This window comes from Microtus oregoni, unplaced genomic scaffold (genome assembly GCF_018167655.1).
Source record: "Microtus oregoni isolate MIOR12 unplaced genomic scaffold, Mior012 000018F_ref0000195, whole genome shotgun sequence".
NCBI classification, from domain to species: domain Eukaryota; kingdom Metazoa; phylum Chordata; class Mammalia; order Rodentia; family Cricetidae; genus Microtus; species Microtus oregoni.
Window position 1 is genome coordinate 12,806,047 of NW_024543077.1, and position 6,842 is coordinate 12,812,888.

Sequence of the window (6,842 nt, forward strand, 5' to 3'; positions counted from 1 at the left end):
TCAGACTAATTCCATTGTAAAAATATCTATTTCTATCCCTGCTTATGTCAAGCATGTTACCATATTTTGTGAATATGTCCATAAGACTATAAATTCTTACCTTCAGGGAAGATAAGCTTTCTAAAAGTAGCCTGAAAGTTGACAAGATCTATAAACATTTACGTAGGAACCATAACCACAACCCAAAATAAACAAACATAGGAAACCATAAGGGCGGCTAGTGAAGTTTAAAACAATAATAAATATGCTCACTCTGCTACCAGGAGATAAAATAATAACAAAGTTGGTTATACAATTAAATATGATGTTTCTCCACATGGTTATTTGTTTTTCCACCGTAAAGAGACTTAACTCTTTGCTGTTAAAGTTCTTAGGCATTTTTGAGCCAAGAGAGAAAAGGTTTTTAAGAATAAAAGCATATATGAATAGACTATAAAGTGGTCATAGACAAAATAGCTCATAATAATTATGTTAATTAGTTGTTCATGTTCTGTTTGAGGATATAAAACATTGGTATATTCTAAACATGTGGAAATAAAAATGCAAAAGGAGCACAGATTTTGTGCATTTGTTTCATGTTTTTCTTCTGTCTTTTACTCACTCGTACAAATTGTCTCTATGGTCTTTTCCCTAACGCAGGGACAGTGAACTACAAAACCATAGTCAGAACTCATTTTTTCTAAGAGAAAGCTAACAATCTAGAATGAAAAGGAAGATACAAAAATTCGGAACTACAGCTCATGACAATGAGATAAAGAGCATTACCATCAAATTGCAATTCATAATTAACATAATTGGTTTCAAGACTAGGGAGCTCAATAGAAAGCTGGAAACTAAAAAGGTAATATGATTAATTATTTAGAGGAAGAAAAATTAAAAATTTCCTGGGACTATGCTGCACAAGTCTATTCACCCCAGACAGGGATCCAGGACAAATCAAAGTATGGATACCACCAAATTACAACTAGGTGAACCAGTTAGTTTTCTTGGGGATACTTACAGGAATATGGGTATACTGGCTGATTTTGCGTAACAACTTGACACACCAGAGTCATCAGAAGAAGGAGCCTCAGCTGAGAAAATGCCTAGATGAGATCCAGCTGTAACACATTTTCTCAATTAGTGATCAATGGGGAAGAGTTCAGCCCAACACGGGTGGTGCCATCCCTGGGTTGAAGGTCCTGGATTCTATAAGAAAGTGAGTTGAGCAAGTCAGGGGAAGCAAGCCAGTAAGCAGCACCCATTCATGGCCTCTGCATCATCCTGCCCTGTGTGAGTTCCTGTTCTGCCTTCCTTCTGTGATGAACAGGGATGGGGAAGTGTAAGCCACAGCAATAGAAACCCTAACTTAAACAATGAATGAGGGCTTACTTTCAGGAGCAGAAATGCTTCATCACCAAAGCCCACCCCACTCCAGCCCAGTGACAACTCACAAAAGTAAGGGACAGCACAGCTTGTGGTAGGTCTAAAGGCTGAAGAGTTTCCTAAGTGTCTGAATTGATCCAAACCCCTTCTGTGACGCTCAGCTGGTTTCTGCTTCTGCAGACAGTTCCTAGTCTAGTCTCAGAGTCTTCTTTGCTGCTGGTCTTATTGTTTCCTGTGGGAAGGAGACACCTAGTGAATCTGGTCAATTTCAGGGACATCCTGAGGCTATTTTGAGTTGTTAGCCTTCTTTCTTAATGAGTTTCCTACATGAAAGAGTGTTTAATTCTCAGAGGAAACTGTTACACAGCAGCTTGGGCTCTGACTGGAATTCTGTAGAAATAAAAGACTACTAGCTCATGTTTTGAGAACTAATCTAAGTTTGTGAGGCAGTATGGAAAGAGGAAAATCAATGGAGAACATAAGACCCTGAGCTCTGAATGTGTTTAGGGCCTTCAGAACAGACAAACAGCGTCTGGCACAATAAACCCTTGCTGACACAGAGATAATATCCCTTTCATATACAGATCGTGGTTCTGGACTTAAAGTCTGATGTGCTATGACCTTGAATGAGCCTTACTCATCTTCCCAGATATTTCCCAGAAATCTTGCCAAGGCTTGTTACCTTTAGCTATGTGAGGTGCATACGTCTTTAATCTCAGCACTCAGGAGACAGAAGGAAGAGGGTATCTGTGAGTTCAAGGCCAGTCTGTTCTGTGTAGTGAGTTTCAGAGCCACCAGGACTACCTAGAAAGACCCCATCTTACAACAAACAACAACCAAAAGACTTTTCCTGTTACTTACGGTAACGATATCCTACAGTTCTGGATCCCTGTGCTGTAGATGTTTATCTCAACTGTCATCCTATCAGGTACAAATCAGGAACTACTGTTATGGAATTTAGTAACCCTATTCAACCAGCAAAGAAAATACCTTCAAATCCTCTAACATATCGCACACACGTGTGCACGAGAGAGACGGACTGACTGGACCAATTGTTGTATTGACAATGAAATTTGGCTGTCTCTCTCAGAGAAGCCCATAACCCAGCTCTCAGGTATATAACTTTTTCCCCTAAGTCTCCTTCTTTCTCTTAAGCTTTTTATTAAAATCTATATTAAAATGTTTTTTAATGAGAATGCCAACTGTTACATATTGGTCAGTCTTCAATTTATTTTATTCTTTAAAATGGTGAAGGCTAGTTTGTCTGAGTCACAGACACTAAAATGTTAGGGGAACTCCCTGGGCTGCTGCAGGGGAGAGGATGAAACTACTTCCTTCTTTGAAGCCCTCCCAGATGATATTTCTCAATGTCCTGTCTGATGTGTTGAGACCCATCTCTATCTCTAAAGCTGTGGAGTATTGAGACAACTGTCTACAGAAGTCTTTCTTGTACTTCTGTCTGACATCTCAGGCTTTGAAACGTTGAGTAACTGATAACATCATATTTTCCCTTATTTGACTGTCCTCCAGTACAAACCTTTGAACTCGAAGTCTCAAATTGGGTTGTTTGTGCAGACACTGCTGAGCTATATATCTTTTTAAAGACCATAAGTAAAGAACACAGAGAGCCCTCCCAACGAACAGAGATTTCACCTTTCCCTCACACTGAAGTCACGAACCACTCTATGCAGTAAAGACCACTGAGGAATATGTGTTTGCCTTGTTTGGAAGTATTCCAGTTCTCGTCTGACTCTAGAAGTCATTTTGAGATGCTTTGTATATTTCTCCTTCAATAGTCACGTTACAGTTGCACTTGTATTTTTTCAATTTCCCAAACAATAATCTTTTTTTTTTTTTTTTGGTAATTAACTGGTACCGTCTTCACCATACTCTTCTCTCTGAAAATTTCCCAGACATGTGTTTGAATGGATTGAATTTTTTTCATTGCTGAGTTCTTAGTCAACATTTAATTCTCTTTAAGAAGGGTATCTAACTCTCCTTCTCTCCCTTCCTTCCTTTCCTTCTTTCTTTCTTGCCATCTGTCCTAGAGCCTTGCATTCCTTTCTCTTTTCTATACCACTCTATTCATATCTGTGGCTGTTTGTCAGGTACTAATTATACATATTGTCTTCTAATACACTGTTTCCTTTTCTGTGCTTTGTCACAAGTCTGCAAAGTATGTGAAACATTGTAGTAATATGGGGCGGCAGGGCTGCGTCCCCCACACCCGGCCGCCTGCTCAGCTAGCTTATGCCCCGAAATAACAACACACAAACTGTATTCATTTAAACACTGCCTGGCCCATTCTCTTCTAGGCTAATTCTCACATATTAATTTAGCCCATTTATAATCATCTGTGTGTAGCACCCCAAGGTGCGCTTACCAGGGAGATTCTAGCCTAGTCCATCCTGGGTCGGAGCTTCATCCCGGGAGCGGGGCATAGCGTCTCTCTCCGAGGCGTCTGCTCCCGAGAGAGCTGTGGAGTCTCTGAGCTCACTTCCTCTTCCTCCCAGCATTTTGTTCTGTTTACTCCTCCCACCTATCCTCTAACCAATAAAATGGGCCAGGGCAGTGCCTTTATTAGCCAATGACCTTCCTCCATCATTTCCCCTTTTTCGGTTTAAACAAAAAAAAAGCTTTAACTTTAACATAGCAAAATTACATATAACAAAACAGTTATCAAGTAAAAGTTACAATAATCTTTATCATAACTAAGGAAAACTATAACTATAACTAACTATTCTTAACTCCATCAAAGACTCCAGAAAGATACAATACTACCTAAGCAAACAAGAAAAAAGCAACTTTTAAAACTCTAGAAATGACAGAGACATCTCGCTGCCTGGACAGTCACCCAAAGTTCCTCTGTACCGTTGGGGCATCCATCTTCAGCCTTTAGGCCCATGGTATCCAGCAGACATTTCCATAAAGCAGGAAAATTCAAAGTCAATTCAGTCAGTATCTGTTGTGTCCTGCAGAATGTCTCGCAGACTCTTTCATGAATCAGGAACCCCAAAAGATCATCTCACCTTAGGCAAGTTCAGTAGTCCTCTCTCTGCGGGTTCTCTGTTTCCAGTTTATGCAATAGTCCAGGCAAGAGCAGTTTCTTGCCCAAATGGCTATCAAACTCCATAAGGTGCCTCTTCGATGCCCATCTTCCTCTTGAAGTACATTGGTGCTGCCAGGAGCAGAGTGTCTCATTGTCATGAAAAGCCCTAAGTTATTAAAACATTAAATGTCCTATTCTGTAATCTTTGAAAGACATGAAGAATGTCTATCTAAAATATATCTCTATATATCTAGAAAATCTAACATATTTACAAGCTTTACTATTATCGATGATTATCCATTAACAACCTATATTTCTTAATTATACAGTACATATTTAAATGAACTACACAATCACAATACCTTAATCAAAATCAGAAACACTTATACATATAACAAAATTGACCTTAAATCTCTATCAATAAAGCAAAATCTATACTAATGCAAATTATTCATACCTATATCATATCCCCCTTTAAATGTAAAAGAACATTTATAAACATTTTTTGGGAATATGGGCGCAGTTATTTCTCTCCAAACTGCTTCCTGCTGAATGGGGGCGTCGTTAATTAGGTCTTTCATGGTATAACCTGTGTGCTAGTTTCATCTCAGTTGACAGTTGAGTGAAGCAATTTTTTGAAGGCGTTCACACCAACCCTTCAGGAGGGCGTGGTCCAACATACCAAATCGGAATAGAAGAAATGAACAGCGTCTCATCCTCTGTGAAAACAAAATAAGAAACTCCTTTCCAAAGTATCATGTCCTTAGATCCAAATTTCAAATTCAAGGCATTTTCAAAATATCTATGTTGGATTAGTTCAGCAGCATTTATAAATAAATATCTTTTAGCATCTGTTGCTCCTTCCTCAGCGTTTAAATAATTTAAAGAGAGCATAATAGCATACAGTATCAAGATTCTCTGTGTATTTTCCATCTTTGTGCAGCTTTGTTTTAACCTCTATTTTGTTTATTTTTACTTTTAACTCTTTGCTTTTTGAGGCAGGTTCTCTGTATCTTTGACCTGAAGTAACTCTGTAGACCAGGCTGTCTTTGAACTCTCAGAGATCCGCCTGTCTCTGCCTCCCAGGCATTCAGGATTAAAGGTGTTTGCTACTACACCTTGAACTCACAGAGATCTGTTAGTCTCTGCCTTCTAGGCACTGGGATTAAAGGCGTGTGCTACCACACACAACAACTCTCTTTCTTTTTTTGTTTTTTACTTTAAGAACTTCAACTTTTAGTCTGCATATATTTTTAACACACTTTAAACCATTCAGAAATTTTCTTTGTCTTTGAATCTCTCTTTACTGTATATCTCTCTTTTTCTGACCACACGAGCCTTTAAATTACTGAGCAATATGGGTAGGATTAAAGGCGTGGCTTTGCCAGCTAGATCCAGTCCATTCCTTAGCTTTCCAGCCTCATGGCGGATATACAGGCTGTAGCCATGTTTACTGCAACAACTGTGTGGCATTTCAAGGTTCCTGCCAGCAAGTGAGCTACAACAGACAACACTCAAGTCCTCTCTTGGTAGCCGGCCCTCCTGCCTCAGTCAGAGTTTGCCCTGGCAGGACGGCCCAGAAAGGCGGCATTTTTAAATGGCGCAGCTTTTTTCCTGTTATGGCTGAAAACCGAAAAGCATGTGTTCAGCTTTTGGTCAACACCGTTTAAGTGTTTCGTGGCAGGACCTCTTAATGAGCTGCAGGCTTTGCAGCTAAAGCTGAGTCAGGAAGCCTCTCTTAGATGAGGTGCTTGCTTGCCTCTAGCAAGCAGAGTAGAACCGAGAAATTGCTGCTACCAAGAAACCAGGCACAATGCTTTCATTTTGTTCTAGAATTACTTCCCAAGCTGTCTCAGGCTTTATGTGGAAGCAGTTGTCCACGTGGGCGCCACCACCGCCCGGCTAGCTCAGTCGGTAGAGCATGAGACTCTTAATCTCAGGGTCGTGGGTTCGAGCCCCACGTTGGGCGCCATAATGTAGTAATATGGGGCGGCAGGGCTGCGTCCCCCACACCCGGCCGCCTGCTCAGCTAGCTTATGCCCCGAAATAACAACACACAAACTGTATTCATTTAAACACTGCCTGGCCCATTCTCTTCTAGGCTAATTCTCACATATTAATTTAGCCCATTTATAATCATCTGTGTGTAGCACCCCAAGGTGCGCTTACCAGGGAGATTCTAGCCTAGTCCATCCTGGGTCGGAGCTTCATCCCGGGAGCGGGGCATAGCGTCTCTCTCCGAGGCGTCTGCTCCCGAGAGAGCTGTGGAGTCTCTGAGCTCACTTCCTCTTCCTCCCAGCATTTTGTTCTGTTTACTCCTCCCACCTATCCTCTAACCAATAAAATGGGCCAGGGCAGTGCCTTTATTAGCCAATGACCTTCCTCCATCAAAACATGGGACCAAATTATTCCATTTATGTACCCACAA

The 6,842-nt window shown here is 40.7% G+C and overlaps 1 non-coding gene across 1 annotated transcript; it reads left to right on the forward strand.

Moving 5' to 3' along the window:
* The first annotated feature begins 6,310 nt into the window (after positions 1-6,310).
* Trnak-cuu lies at positions 6,311-6,383 on the forward strand. Its single transcript has one exon. It is a non-coding gene; the product is annotated as a tRNA-Lys (tRNA).
* Positions 6,384-6,842: the final 459 nt, after the last annotated feature.